This window comes from Asparagus officinalis, chromosome 7 (genome assembly GCF_001876935.1).
Source record: "Asparagus officinalis chromosome 7, Aspof.V1, whole genome shotgun sequence".
NCBI lineage: Eukaryota > Viridiplantae > Streptophyta > Magnoliopsida > Asparagales > Asparagaceae > Asparagus > Asparagus officinalis.
Window position 1 is genome coordinate 125,266,425 of NC_033800.1, and position 16,338 is coordinate 125,282,762.

Genomic DNA, 16,338 nt, shown 5'->3' on the forward strand with positions numbered 1-16,338 from the left:
GAACCGCTCATTATAAGTATATGTCACGTCAAATTAGAGGTACGAATTGGATTATCTTAATTAATTGAATGAAATATAGTGATACGGTGTATTAAATATCTTGACGATCATCTAAGATTTCAAGCATAGACAAATGACTCCGTATAGTGATTCCGTGCATACTATTCTTCCTAACGAAAAATTTCCCCTTTCTACCGACCAAAGCATCAAGAGAAAAAGTAAAGAAATAAAGTGAAATAACACTGCTACAAAAAAATTATTTATTTAGGTTTTTTTTACGGTGCGATCCTAGACTATGAACTCCTCACTCTAGAATGTACAAGTGAACAAGTGGAAAAATGTATTAAGTGAAATGCATTGTTTACTTACAAAATTAAATTATTATTGAAAGTAGATATGTAAAGATGATACGGCAATATCATTTTATATTTTATAGTTATTAATATTATATTATATTTTCAATTATCTTTTGATAGCTATATATAAATGATCTGAAAGTTGATTTTATAAACTAGATAATTAAAGTAACAACATAAAAACAGCATAACACTGATGACAGTAGGTTTGACACCTGATGATGGGTTTCATTCTTATTATAGCCCTTAGATTAATTTAAGCCCGATCCACATATCCTGGCCCATTAAGCACCGAGCCCCATCTCCTATTCTCAGTTGTGTCCAAACCTCTCCAAAACCCTCGCTTCCATTTCCCCCCTCTGATCGCCACTCCCAATGGCGTCGCAGCGACGCCTAACCATAACCCTAACCCACCAGTTCCGATCTCTCCTCTCCTCATGTCCTCCTCCTTCTCTCATCAAATATCAAACCCTAACTCTTCGATCTCTTCACCTCTCAACCCTCAAAAACCCTCACTCCAACTCCATCCTCCCCCTTTATCAACATCAATCCATCGATCCTCCTCGAAGTTGCCATTTCTCTTCTCGACCTTCGGATCCATTAGGAGATGATGATGAAGACGATGAAGAGGAAGAAGAAGGAGAACACGAAGAAGAAGAAGAAAAAGTAGATGATGATGATGAAGGCGATGAGAGCTGCAATGGATCAGTGAAGACATTTCGAGCGAGTGGGAAATCTGAGGAGGAGAAAGCGAACGAGGCTGCAGATATCGGGTACAAATTGATTGGGCTGCTTAATCCTTCAAAGCGGCCGTTTAAACCTTGGCAGCCTATTTTTGCTGTTGTCCAGGTCTGTGACTTTTGACTTTCTTTTGGTTTTAAAACATTACAAGGTTTTGTCTTTGGGACTGTATTGTTTGTGTTTATTGTAGATTGGTTCGCACCAGTTTAAAGTTAGTAACAGGGATTCGATTTTCACTGAAAGGTTGAAGTTTTGTGATGTTAATGGCAAGGTAAGGTGTTGCGTATTGAAGACTTTAGGGTTCTTTTGATTTTTACAGTATATGCAACTTTCACCGGTAACGTGGAATTGTTAGTCTAGGGAATTTGGCTACATTGCAACAAGAAACTGTAAGTTTAGTTATGAAATTACGATATAAATGTTTGTTACTGTAAAACATTCAGTTATAGTGCACATCACGCTGACACATACTTTTGTCGAGGTTGCTTGTATACAAAGGATAAGGCTTTCGTGTTCTTATGCAAGGTCCCAATTCAGTAGAATAATCTTATTATAACTGCCCTTACACGTGTCATTATGCAAACTTGACTTGGTATACGTTCAGCTTGTTTGTTGCAGAGCTTCTCATCTAATGTCTGAGATGTCAATCCTTCCATTTTTCTCTTGTTGCATTGTTCTTAAAGAGCATATTACGACAGTTGAGAAGTGTGATTTAATAGAATGGTCCAATGTCTATACCCATAACTGTTCAAGATGACTGCTTGGTTTGATGAACCAGTTGATTGCACAGGTAGGGCAGGAATTGGAGGTCAATACTACTTACCTTCGGTTTCTTTTCAAAGATTAATTATTGGATTTATTGCTTCTTTCTGAAATTAAAAATATTCCCAAGATGCACCTTTAACACGACTCTTTTCCCTAATTTTTCTTCTAGATTTCTAGAATATGTTGTATACCCATCTTATCTCAAACTTCCCACCTATATTCGTTTTGTGAAACTAAAAGATGCCTAAGCTGATATCAGTGACAAATTTCAAGTATAACTTTTTTCCTACTTTCTCTTCTAGAATGTATTGTGTAACTGTCTTATCTCTTAATTCTGTCCTTTTTCCATTTCCAATTATTTGGCAGTTTGACTTATCTTAAAGTACGCCGTCATGTAGCCAAATCTGGGTTGAAACCCACTTATGGATGGAATTTTCTCATGTTGTTTACTCTCTTTAAAATTGCCAAGAGATGTTACCAGCCTGCAATCACTTTGTTCCACATAATATTGTTAAACATACTTGTGTGGAAGTTTCAATTGGAATTTGCACTTAATATTCATTATGTTGCAAGTGCCAACTTTCTCTACAAATAAATAGCCTAATTAATTGGTTTTTCAGTTCATCATCTTTGTTTTTGCTGATACATTCCTGTTGGGGAACTACTTCAGGACTAGTCTGAACATCATTTTCAGAATTCTCCTCAAATTCAACAAATTCCTTTGTTTCAACTTTTGTATTGGAGCTACTTGATTCTGCAATTGATCTGTCTTTGTACATCATATTCTCATTGAATATGACACATCTGCTTCTGATAATCTTCCGATTTTTATAATCCCAAAACCGGTAACCGAACTCAACACCACCATAACCAACAAAAACACATTTGTTAGATTTGGCATCAAGTTTACTTCTTTCAGCAGAATCTATGTGTACATAAGAGATACAACTAAAAATTCTTAAATGCGAAAGGTTTACCTCTTTTCTACTCCACGCTTCATCCGGTATTCCACCATCCAAGGGAACTGAGGGACCGCGGTTGATTAGGTAGGCTGTGGTATTGATAGCTTCAGCCTATAGGAACTTGGGCAAGCCGGCATGTATCCTCATGCTTCTGGCACGTTCATTCAAAGTTCTATTCATACGTTCCGCTAAACCATTCAGCTGCGGTGTCATGGGAACATTTTTCTCCATCTTGATCCCGTTGTTTGCGCAAAATTCTTTGAATCTACTGTCTTTGTACTCTCCTCCATTGTCTGACCTTAACCGCTTTATCTTCAAACCAGTTTCATTTTCCACCATGGCCTTTCATTTTCTGAAGGTATCAAAGACTTCTGATTTCTTCTTCAGAAAATAGACCCGCACATTACTTGTAGAATCATCAATGAAGGTGACATAGTACAGTGAACCTGCAAGAGATAAAACTGGAGATGGCCCCCATACGTCTGTATGAACCAACTCTAACTTTTCTGCCTTGGGTGTCTTACCAATCTTTGCAAAACTGACTTTCTTCTGTTTGCCAAAGATGCAATCCTCGCATAGGCTAACATCCACATTCTTCAGATCCGGCAGCTTCCCTTTTGACAGAAGCGTCTTCATCCATTTCTCGCTCATATGGCCAAGCCTTTAGTGCCATATGATTGATTTTACATCTGCATCTGTTACTGTGATAATATTCTCTAGGTTAGAGGTTACATAGAGAGTACCACTTTTCTTACCTCGAGCAATGACGAGTGCTCCTTTGGTAATCTTCCATTCATGACCTGAGAAAGTTATACAGTAACCCTCTCCATCAAGCTGTCCTACGGAGATCAAATTTCTTTTAAGGCCAGGAATATGTCTCACTCCTTGCAGCTTCCATGCGGTCTGATTTAGCAATTTTAATCAGATGTCTCCCTTACCAACGATCTTTAAGCTTTCATCATCTACTAGATGTACCTTTTCGAAATCACCGCTGACGTAGTTCTCCATGATTTCCCGGCAAGGGGTGGCTTGGTAGGATGCTCCTAAATTAAGAATCCATGATTCAATCGGACCGTTGACGCTTAGAATCATAGCATCACCTCCTTCCTCGGTCACGTTGGCCGACTCCTGTGCGCCGGTATTTTTCTTCGATGCCCGACACTCCCTCTTGAAATTACCCTTCTTGCCACAATTGTAGCACTTAAAATCTTTCTTTCCCGATCTAGATTTGCTTGTTCTAGAATTTGATTTGCCGTGATTTGAACTTCTTTCTGAAAGCCAATCTAGAAAAGGTTACTTTTACGGTGAAGTTAACCACACAACAATACTGAAACAGAGACATGAAGGTGAAATTTGCCCGAGGAAAGTGAAAGAAAGGGAATGAGCGCCCAAATGAAAACTCGTACTCTGAAAGTTTTGATGTTGTAGTTATTGATGTATTGCTTGTATATGAGATGCACTTGGTAAGCGGCCTACCTGCTTGTTATTGATGGATGTCTTGAGTGCTTTAGTTATTGAAATGCCCTAAAAATTTTGAAGATTAAGATCGAACTATGTTTGTGCTCAAATCTCTACAGAAAAGAATGGTTTTAGTTTTCAGGGTGCCTCGTTCCATTTTCCATTTGTTAGTGGTGTTATACTTATAAGGAACATAATTATTTCTTCCAATATTTTGTGAAATAATTTGTCGGGATGTTTTCTCATTTGAGAGCTTTTGAGGTAGTAGCTGGTTGACTTGGCAGTGAGGTATATTGTGAAGGTGTTAAGCATGAAAAGGAGCTAAAAATGATATTTGCTAATAGGACAGAAAATAAAAGGTTAAAGCGAAAAGCGTTGCTATAAGTGGGTGTATAGGGTTGATATGTGCAAATAGGATAGAAAATAGAATATCGAGGTGGTGCTATTAGCTGCTTTGAGTGGGATTTTAGTGATTTTATTAATTCTTTGTCTAAGCAGACTACTTACTATGTATATCAAGTTTTCTGAACCGTTCATTATAAGTATATGTCACGTCAAATTAGAGGTACGAATTGGATTATCTTAATTAGTTGAATGAAATATGGTGATACGGTGTATTGAATATCTAGACGATCATCTAAGATTTCAAGCACAGACAAATGACTCCGTATAGTTATTCCGTGCATACTATTATTCTTAACAAAAAATTTCCCCTTTCTACCGACCAAATCATCAAGAGAAAAAGTAAACAAATAAAGTGAAATAACACCACTACAAAAAATTTATTTATTTTGGTTTTTTTTACCGTGCGATCCTAGACTATGAACTCCTCAGTCTAGAATGTACAAGTGAATTGAAAGTATGAAAGTCACATTTTTTTTTTGCAAGTGGAAAAATGTATTAAGCGAAATACATTGTTTACTTACAAAATTAAATTATTATTGAAAGTAGATATGTAAAGATGATACGGTAATATCATTTTATATTTTATAGTTATTAATATTATATTATATTTTCAATTATCTTTTGATAGCTACATATAAATGATCTGAAAGTGGATTTTATATACTAGATAATTAAAGTAACAACATAAAAACAACATAACACTGATGACAATAAGTTTGACACCTGATGATGGGTTTCATTCTTATTATAGCCCTTAGATTAATTTAAGCCCGATCCACATATCCTGGCACATTAAGCACCGAGCCCCATCTCCCAATCTCAGTTGTGTCCAAACCTCTCCAAAACCCTCGCTTCCATTTCCCCCCTCTGATCACCGCCCCCAATGGCGCGCAGCGACGCCTAACCGTAACCCTAACCCTCCATTTCTGATCTCTCCTCTCCTCATCTCCTCCTCCTTCTCTCATCAAATCTCAAACCCTAACTCTTCGATCTCTTCACCTCTCAACCCTTAAAAACCCTCACTCCAATTTCATCCTCCCACTTTATCAACATTAATCCACCGATCCTCCTCGAAGTCTACATTTCTCTTCTCGACCTTCGGATCCATTGGGAGATGATGATGAAGACGACGAAGAGGAAGAAGAAGGAGAATATGAAGAAGAAGAAGAAGAAGAAGATGATGATGATGAAGGCGATGAGAGCTGCAATGGATCGGTGAAGACATTTCGAGCGAGTGGGAAATCTGAGGAGGAGAAAGCGAACGAGGCTGCTGATATCGGGTACAAAGTGATTGGGCCGCTTGATCCTTCAGAGCGGCCATTTAAACCTTGGGCGCCTATTTTTGCTGTTGTCTAGGTCTGTGACTTTTGATTTTCTTTTGGTTTTAAAACTTTACAAGGTTTTATCTTTGGGACTGTATTATTTGTGTTTATTGTAGATTGGTTCGCACCAGTTTAAAGTTAGTAACGGGGATTCAATTTTCACAGAAAGGTTGAAGTTTTGCGATGTTAATGACAAGGTAAGGTGTTGCGTATTAAAGACTTTAGGGTTCTTTTGATTTTTTATAGTATATGCAACTTTCACCTGTAACGTGGAATTGTTAGTCTGGGGAATTTGGCTACATTGCAACAGGAAACTGTAAGTTTAGTTATGAAATTTCGATATAAATGTTTGTTACTGTAAAACATTCAGTTATAGTGCACATCACGCTGACACATATTTTTGTCGAGGTTGCTTGTATACAAAGGATAAGACTTTCGTGTTCTTATGCAAGGTCCCAATTCAGTAGAATAATCTTGTTGTAAATGCCCTTACGCGTGTCATTATGTAAACTTGACTTGGTTTACGTTCAGCTTGTTTGCTGCAGTGCTTCTCATCTAATGTCTGAGATGTCAATCTTTCCATTTTTCTCTTGTTGCATTGTTCTTAAAGAGCATATTACGAAAGTTGAGAAGTGTGATTTAATAGAATGGTCCAATGTCTATACCCATAACTGTTCAAGATGACTGCTTGGTTTGATGAACCAGTTGATTGCACAGGTAGGGCAGGAATTGGAGGTCAATACTACTTACCATCTGTTTCTTCTCAAAAATTAATTATTGGATTTATTGCTTCTTTCTGAAATTAAAAAAATTCCCAAGATGATCCTTTAACACGGCTCTTTTTCCTAATTTTTCTTCTAGATTCCTAGAATAAGTTGTATACCCATCTTATCTCAAACTTACCACCTAAATTCGTTTTGTGAAACTAAAAGATGCCTAAGCTGATATCAGTGACAAATTTCAAGTATAACTTTTTTCCTACTTCCTCTTCTAGAATGTATTGTGTAACCGTCTTATCTCTTAATTCTGTCCTTTTTCCATTTCCAATTATTTGGTAGTTTGACTTATCTTAAAGTACATCGTCATGTAGCACAATCTGTGTTGAAATCCACTTATGGATGGAATTTTCTCATGTTGTTTACTCTCTTTAAAATTGCCAAGAGATGTTACCGGTCTGCAATCACTTTGTTCCACATAATATTGTTAAACATATTTGTGTGGAAGTTTCAATTTGCATTTGCACTTAATGTTCATTATGTTGCAAGTGCCAACCTTCTCCACAAATTAATAGCCTAATTAATTGGTTTTTCAGTTTATCATCTTTGTTTTTGTTGATAGATTCCTGTTGAGGAACTACTTCAGGACTAGTCTGAACATCATTTTCAGAAATCTCCTCAAATTCAACAAATTCCTTAGTTTCAACTTTTGTATTAGAGCTACTTGATTCTGCAATTGATCTGTCTTTGTGCATCACATTCTCATTGAAGATGACATCTCTGCTTCTGTTGATCTTCCGATTTTTATAATCCCAAAACCGGTAACCGAACTCATCACCACCATAACCAACAAAAACACATTTGTTAGATTTGGCATCAAGTTTACTTCTTTCAGCAGAATCTATGTATACTTAAGAGATACAACCAAAAATTCTTAAATGTGAAAGGTTTACCTCTTTTCTACTCACGCTTCATCCGGTATTCCATCATCCAAGGGAACTGAGGGACCGCGGTTGATTAGGTAGGCTGCGATATTGATAGCTTCAGCCCATAGGAACTTGGGCAAGCCAGCTTGTATCCTCATGCTTCTGGCACGTTCATTCAAAGTTTTATTCATGCGTTCCGCTACACCATTCTGCTGCGGTGTCCTGGGAATAGTTTTCTCTATCTTGATCTCGTTGTTTGCATAAAATTCTTCGAAACTACTGTCTTTGTACTCTCCTCCATTGTCTGACCTTAACCGCTTTATCTTCAAACCAGTTTTATTTTCCACTATGGCCTTCCATTTTCTGAAGGTATCAAAGACTTTTGATTTCTTCTTCAGAAAATAGACCCACACATTCCTTGTAGAATCATCAATGAAGGCTACATAGTACAGTGAACCTACAAGAGATGAAACTGGAGATGGCCCCCATACGTCGGTATGAACCAACTCTAACTTTTCTGCCTTGGGTGTCTTGCCAATCTTTGCAAAACTTACTTTCTACTGTTTCCCAAAGATGCAATCCTCGCATAGGCCAATATCCACATTCTTCAGATCTGGCAGCTTCCCTTTTGATAGAAGTGTCTTCATCCATTTCTCACTCATATGGACAAGCCTTTAGTGACATAGGTTTTATTTTTCATCTGCATCTGTTACTGTAATAATATTCTCTAGGTTAGAGGTAATATATAGAGCACCAATTTTCTTACCTCGAGCAATGACGAGTGCTCCTTTGGTAATCTTCTATTCATGACTTAAGAAAGTTATATAGTAACCCTCTCCATCAAGCTGTCCTACCGAGATTAAATTTCTTTTAAGGCCAGGAATATGTCTCCCTTACCAACGATCTTCAAGGTTTCATCATCTGCTAGATGTACCTTTTCGAAATCACCGCTGACATAGTTCTCCATGATTTCCCGGCAAGGGGTGGCATGGTAGGATGCTCCTAAATTAAGAATCCATGATTCAATCAGACCGTTGACGCTTAGAATCATAGCATCACCTCCTTCCTCGGTCACGTTGGCAGACTCCTGTGCGTATGTATTTCTCTTCGATGCCCGACACTCCCTCTTGAAATGATCCTTCTTGCCACAATTGTAGCACTTAAAATCTTTTTTTCCAGATCTAGATTTGCTTGTTGTAGAATTTAAATTGCCGTGATTTGAACTTCTTTCTGAAAGCCAATCTAGAAAAGGTTACTTTTACGGTGAAGTGAACCACACAATAATACTGAAGTAGAGACATGAAGGTGAAATTGGCCCAAGGAAAGTAAAAGAAAGGGAATGAGCGCCCAAATAAAAACCCGTACTCTGAAAGTTTTGATGTTGTAGTTATTGATGTATTGCTTATATATGAGATGCACTTGGTAAGCGGCCTACCTACTTGTTATTAATGGAAGTCTTGAGTGCTTTAGTTATTGAAATGCCCTAAAAATTTTGAAGATTAAGATCGAACTATGTTTGTGCTCAAATCTCTACAGAAAAGAATGGTTTCAGTTTTCAGGGTGCCTCGTTCCATTTTCCATTTGTTAGTTGTGTTATACTTATAAGGAACATAAGTATTTCTTCCCACATTTTGTGAAATAATTTGTCGGGATGTTTTCTCATTTGAGAGCTTTTGAGGTAGTAGCTGGTTGACTTGGCAGTGAGGTATATTGTGAAGGTGTTAAGCATGAATAGGAACTAAAAATGATCTTTACTAATAGGATAGAAAATAAAAGGTTAAAGCGTAAAGTGTTGCTATAAGTGGGTGTATGGGGTTGATATGGGCAAATAGGACAGAAAATAGAATATCGAGGTGGTGCTATTAGCTGCTTTGAGTGGGATTTTAGTGATTTTATTATTCTTTGTCTGAGCAGACTACGTACTTGTAGGCGTATAAAATTGCCTATAGGTCCCTTAGCACAGCTCGACGCCGATTTAACAAAACGGACCACCGGGCGACGTATCCAAACAAGACCGTTAGCTCGCCAACGTTGAAGCCAAGCTATACGCAACGGAGCAGGTTAACGAGGCGACAAATCGCACCCAAGCATTGGAATGCATCCACTCGCACGCGGAATCAAACCAATGTTTAGGTGAATCACCGAGTCATCTAAACATTAGCGAACTCGGATGAATCACGATCAAATCAACATCAATTCCGGACTCAAATTCAGAAGTTGATTTACTGCCATATCAGGAACCCGACTCACTGCCAAATCTGGAATCAAGTCAAAGAGTCGTTGCCAAGTCAATCAACCACACAAGAGAACCAGAACCGGAAACAAAGGACGAAACGGACAAACACCCGGGGACTCGGCCGAAACCGAACCACCCCAGGGTGGCTCGGCCAAGGCCGAGCCACCCTGAGGTGGCTCGGCCAAGGCCGGGGGCGACAAATCGCACCCAAGCATTGGAATGCATCCACTCGCACGCGGAATCAAACCAATGTTTAGGTGAATCACCGAGTCATCTAAACATTAGCGAACTCGGATGAATCACGATCAAATCAACATCAATTCCGGACTCAAATTCAGAAGTTGATTTACTGCCATATCAGGAACCCGACTCACTGCCAAATCTGGAATCAAGTCAAAGAGTCGTTGCCAAGTCAATCAACCACACAAGAGAACCAGAACCGGAAACAAAGGACGAAACGGACAAACACCCGGGGACTCGGCCGAAACCGAACCACCCCAGGGTGGCTCGGCCCAAGCCGAGCCACCCTGAGGTGGCTCGGTGGCCGAGCCACCCCAGGGTGGCTCGGCCAAGGCCGAGCCACCCTGAGGTGGCTCGGCCAAGGCCGAGCCACCCTGAGGTGGCTCGGCCAAGGCCGAGCCACCCTGAGGTGGCTCGGCCAAGGCCGAGCCACCCTGAGGTGGCTCGGCCAAGGCCGAGCCACCCATGGGTGGCTAGGCTCAGAACTGTGCGCGGGCACAGTTCTGAGTGCCTATAAATAGGCCTTGTGCTCATTTGTTTCAGAGGTTGGAAATTTTGGAGAGAGGCGAAGCCCTGCTGGATTGAAGACTCAGATCTAAAAAAGATCACAACTTTGAAGGCTTGGAGACTTGGACTTTCAGATCCGGTGCTCGGCGATCACCAACGCCAAATAAGGCAGGAGTTCGAGAGGATTGGATTTGAGATCTACACGATCACACTCCGGATCTAAGCTTGGTTCTTAGATCCCGAGATTCGAGCGGTTGTTTCCTTGGTGAAACAATCCCTCCCGGCTATTATTCCCTTGGTGGAATATTACCCGTCATATCGTGTAGATCCGACCGGATCGAGATCACGCGGTGGTCCACGGCAAATAACCCCGGCGCAGGCAAAGAACCCACCAAAGCGAGCGACCGCAAAACAGGAGCTCGCGATTAGTTCGACAAATAAGGAAAATTGTAATCTTTACTTTGTTTTCTTTGATTTTTCATTGTAACCGGATCTTATAAAAAGACCGGATCTTTGTAACGCATAAAGTTGTTAACTGAGATAGCAATGATATCAACAATGAAGAAAGCTACGATTTTTCCCGCGAACAATCTGGCGACCACAGTGGGAGCCAACAGCTTTACTGCCGAAGCTGTCGCGTCGCAGCCGCGGATCCCGATCCCGGTCGAGGAGGAGGTCGAGTACGAATTCGACCAACAAAAGTTCGAGGAGTATCTGTCATCCTCGTCCGAATCCACCTCCCCTCGCAAGTCCAAGTCTCCAAAGCTCTCTTCCAAGAGAAAACTTCGTTGGTACGAAGAAGTTGAAGCTGCCAACGAAGATCTCGCCCCGTTTGATGCCGAAGCTGCATCGGGTGAGATCTCTCCTTCCAACCAGGTCAGATCTGCTCTGGCCGAATCTTCCGTTGCCGAGGGCGTAGTGACTCTCTCAAAGAGAGCCCGCCAAAGGCAACGTCAGCGCCTTGCGAAACAAATCGCAAAGGCAATGGAATCTGTGGACGGGATCCGTTACAACACGGATCTGAAGAACAGAAGAGGCGAACGACCTCAACAACCAATGAATGGCAACTCCTCCAAGCCACCAACGAACGAATGGATCCGTGTCAAACGGAACCGTTCAACGCTGGAGGATCGCATTCAGAAGCGCCGCGCACTCTCAGCACAAGCACGAGCTCAAGTTCAAGAAGCCCGTAGAAGGTGGCAGAATGGAGTAGCCAAGAAATCACCACTAACTCACAAAATATGGAGGCCAAAGTCCAAAGTGGTGAGTCAGGCCGAGGATCGACCTTTACAGCCTTCAAAACGAGTTCAACCTCCCGAACCATCCCGAGGAAGGAGGTCAATCTTGGAGCGCCTCGGTCCAATTCCCGACGAGCGCAACGAAGTCCATGAACGCTCGGGCCCGATGAAGAGGCTCCGAACTAATCAACATGCTGGGGGTCGACACAACCCTCAACATGACAAAGAGTTTACGGCACCCAAGCGCACTACCTTGCGCATCGAAGTTCGGGAGCCCGCTGAGAATTCATGTCTACAAAGGCGTGTTTCGAGGCGAGTGACTCTCGGAAGTCCAAATAAGGCAGTTTGCTCTCAGAAGGAAACGTTGTCATCCGAGGATGATAACGTTATACCTGGGAAATCATGCCAACACGCGATAGGTTACTCCGATCAAATGGACGAGTTGTACTATCGTGCTGGGGGTACGAACAAAACAAGAAAAAGAAGCCCTCAAGGGCTCGAAACTCAGTGCCCATGTGCCAAGCTCATTCGGGTAGTACTGTCTCAATGCAACTGCATCAAGGGAGTCCCCGAGAGAATTTCAGTGTTCGAAAGGCTCGGCACCGAAACGCCAAAACCAAGGCATAGGCGCTTCCGGCAAAGAAGAACAGTGGTTAAGGATGGAGAATTTCCGAAGGTCACCGCCAACATGACCAGCAAAGAGACATCGACATATATATATATATATATATTTATATAGAAAAATTTAGGGTTTTGAAAAATAATTAAAAATAATAATATTTATGAAATAAATTAAATAATTATCTACACATTAAAACGTACAAGTTGTACTAATACAACATATAATACGCAACAGTAGAAATAATGCAAGAAATTGCACAATTAAACAAGAATAATTAATAAAAAATATAATTACTTATATTTAAAATTAAATAATTATGAGAAAATTATCTATACAATAAAACGTACCAGTTGTATTAATATGACAGCTGATACGCAATAATAGAAATAATACAACTAATTGTACAAAATAATACATAATAATAATACAATGTATTATAAGAAATAATACGTAATAATAAAAATAATACACTGTGTTATTCAAATTGATACGTAATAGTATTGATAAAACACGGATGAATTCTAGAAATTTTTACCGCACAAAATAAATTTATAAATATTAAAATCATTTAAGTAAATATAAAATTTAGATTTTTAAATCATAAAAAATTCTAGAAGGCTGAAAAAATACAAATACTTTTCTAAAAATAATAATTAAATATTTTAAAATACCAAAAAATTATTTTAACTAGTATCAAAATTCACGGTCATTACACAATCCTTGTATGGTAATCAGATTATAGGCTTAGATGATGGATCCATCATTACTGCTACTTCTCATCATAATGCTATTAGAACTTAATTTCAAACCTTATATGATGAGTATGTAGCTAAACATGGTGCAGTTGCACAGCAGTCTATAGCTTCGGCTTTTTCGAGCTCAAATCGAGGTAAAAGTGTAAGTTTTGATAGGTATGCAATGGTAGCTGAACTAACTGGTGGATCTGGACTTGGATCATCATTAGAGGTTTCTGAAATAGATGAATATTTATCTGCTTTTTTAGTTAAATGTCAAAATAACAATTTAGATATTTTGCAATAGTGGAGAGTATATGAATCAGTTTCATATCCTATACTTTCCACCATGGTTCGTGATTTACTAACAGTGCAGGTTTCGACGGTAGCTTTGGAATCCGCCTTCAGCACAGCAGGACGTTTGATCGACGACCACAAGACATCGTTAGATCCGTATACTGTACAGGCGGTGATGTGCTTACAAGATTGATGGAGGTACAAGAAGAGAACGCAAGACATATATCGACTGGCTGGAATTGAAGATAAGCAGATAGATATAAAGATTAAATAATATTCATCAAATTGTATTTTTTATTTCTTAGTTAAATTTTGTAATGAATTATTTTAGAAACAGTTGCAAATGATAGTGATATAGGTGAGTAGGTACCAACCTAGTTGGGATGTACTCATCTATTATGATGCGACGACTTCCGAAATAAATTTACTTGTAAATAATTTACTGATTATTAATAAAAAAGTTATTTTTATCATTTATCTTTTTTATAATTTTTATATTTGTAATTTATGTAATTTCAAGTGATTAATAATATTATTGTTTTTATTAACATTTTGTGTAAATTTTAAATGTAAAATTGGAGTTTTAAAGAGATTAAAAAACCGGGCCAGACCCGATTTTTTATATTTGTAATTTATGTAATTTTAAGTGATTAATAATATTATTGTTTTTATAAGTGGAGCTCGGCCCACTCAGGCCCTGGCCCAGACCCGGCCCGGGCTCCGATTTTGCTCGGTTCAGACCGGATGGACACCCCTATTGATATGTATCATTTCTTCATAGTTTGACATGTAACGAATAAAGTTGGTCATTTTTCAGTTAGTTTGGCTCACAATGAGTCAACAACTATCCTTTGATATCAAAATGAGCCTTTCATGTTGGCTCGTGTTGTATTTAACGATTTAAAGTGTGAATACCTAATAACCTTTTTGGATGGAGGGTAGAGAGGAAGAGAGGAAAAGAAATGTAATTTTAACCTTGTTTGGGAGTTGTATTTAAGAGAGTAGATGGGGGTGGGGGGGGGGGGCCACAAAATGTTATTACACCCCAAATTGAGGGGTGGTGAAGGGGAAGTGAAAGAAGGAGAATTTTCCCCATTCCTTCTCCTTCCTTCCGTTCCCTATTATGATGTGTTTGGGAGTTTACTTAGGAAGGGGAAGGACCATTAGAGCATCTCCAACAGTTTCTCCAAAATTTTCTTCAAAATGGGGAAGCAAAAGTCATATTCTCCAACTAATTTTTACATCAACTCCAACAGCTTCCCCATTTTGAAGAATCCATTTTTTTCCTCCAAAAATTTGGAGAATGCTGCAGATTTGGGGAAGCTTCCCCATTTTTTCTCCTCCATCCCTATTTTGGGGAATCTGTTGGGCCAAAAACCTAACTAAATTCTCCAAAAATGAGAAATGGGGAAGCTGTTGAAGATGCTCTTACACCCCAATTTGGGATGTAACAGTTTGGGCCAAATTTCCCCTCTATTCCCCTCCTCTACCCTCCAAAATAAAACTCCCAAACAAGGTTAAAATAAAATTTTCCTTCTCTTCCTCCTCTCTACCCTCCATCCAAACAGGCTAAGTGAACTCTCGAACAAATCATAAAGTAAATTTGTTGTTTATTAACTGAGGTGGAAAAAAAGGGAAAAAAAGAAAAAGAAAAAAAAGAAAGGGACAAATTTTCAAAACCAACCGTTTTAGGAATTTAATTGCAAAAAACGATCGCTTTCGATAATAATTGCAAAAACCGACCTGTTTTCAGCCCAGCGCTGAAAACAGGTCGGTTTTTGTAAAAAATTCTCCGAAACATCACGGGAGTTCAACTCCCGTGAAGTTTATGGAGAAATTAAACTTCACGGGAGTTGAACTCCCGTGAAGCTTAATTTCTGCTTAAAACTCCACGGGAGTTGAACTCCCGTGGAGTTTTAAGCAAAATTAAGCTTCACGGGAGTTCAACTCCCGTGAAGTTGCAGTCCCAATTTCCCAGAGAACCGAGATCGGTTCTCTGGGAATGTTTAACTGTAACTCCACGGGAGTTGAACTCCCGTGGAGTTTTAAGCACAAATTAAGCTTCACGGGAGTTGAACTCCCGTGAAGTTTAATTTCTCCATAAACTTCACGGGAGTTGAACTCCCGTGATGTTTCGGAGAATTTTTTACAAAAACCGACCTGTTTTCAGCGCTGGGCTGAAAACAGGTCGGTTTTTGCAATTATTATCGAAAACGGTCGTTTTTTGCAATTAAATGTTTAAAACGGTTGGTTTTGAAAATTTGTCCGCCGAAATTATAATGTCAGTAAGTGTGTAATATGCAACATCCTTAGTGTTTAGAGTAACAGAAAGAAGAGAGGAACGAAGGGAATCTAGCAGATGAAGGGTTAAAGACTTAATTGGTTTTTAATGTTTAGAAGAGTCTTCTTCGAGTGGGATTGTGGATTGGAGCTTGTGAAGTAACTTTTGTGTTTTCATATGTATCGATTGTTGATGGAGGCCCAATCTCTCTTGAAGCTTTGAGTGTAATTGTATATTGTTCTCTTCTTGTTTTTTTTTTGGTAAATGAAAAGATTTTATTCATCCACCAATGTGAAAACTTGAAAGTACATCAAGAATCTCTTACAATTTGAGATATCCAAAACCGAAACCTGTAACTAAAGCTCAAAGAAACAAATTTATATACAGAGATTTACAAGGATAGTAACCATTCTCTATTCTCAACTGGAATTTGAGTATTCAGATTTGTGATCAAAATATCCATCTTTATATCTTTAACCAAACACTCCACGCTTCTGTTTTTATTATGAAAAATCCTGGCATTCCTTTTAAT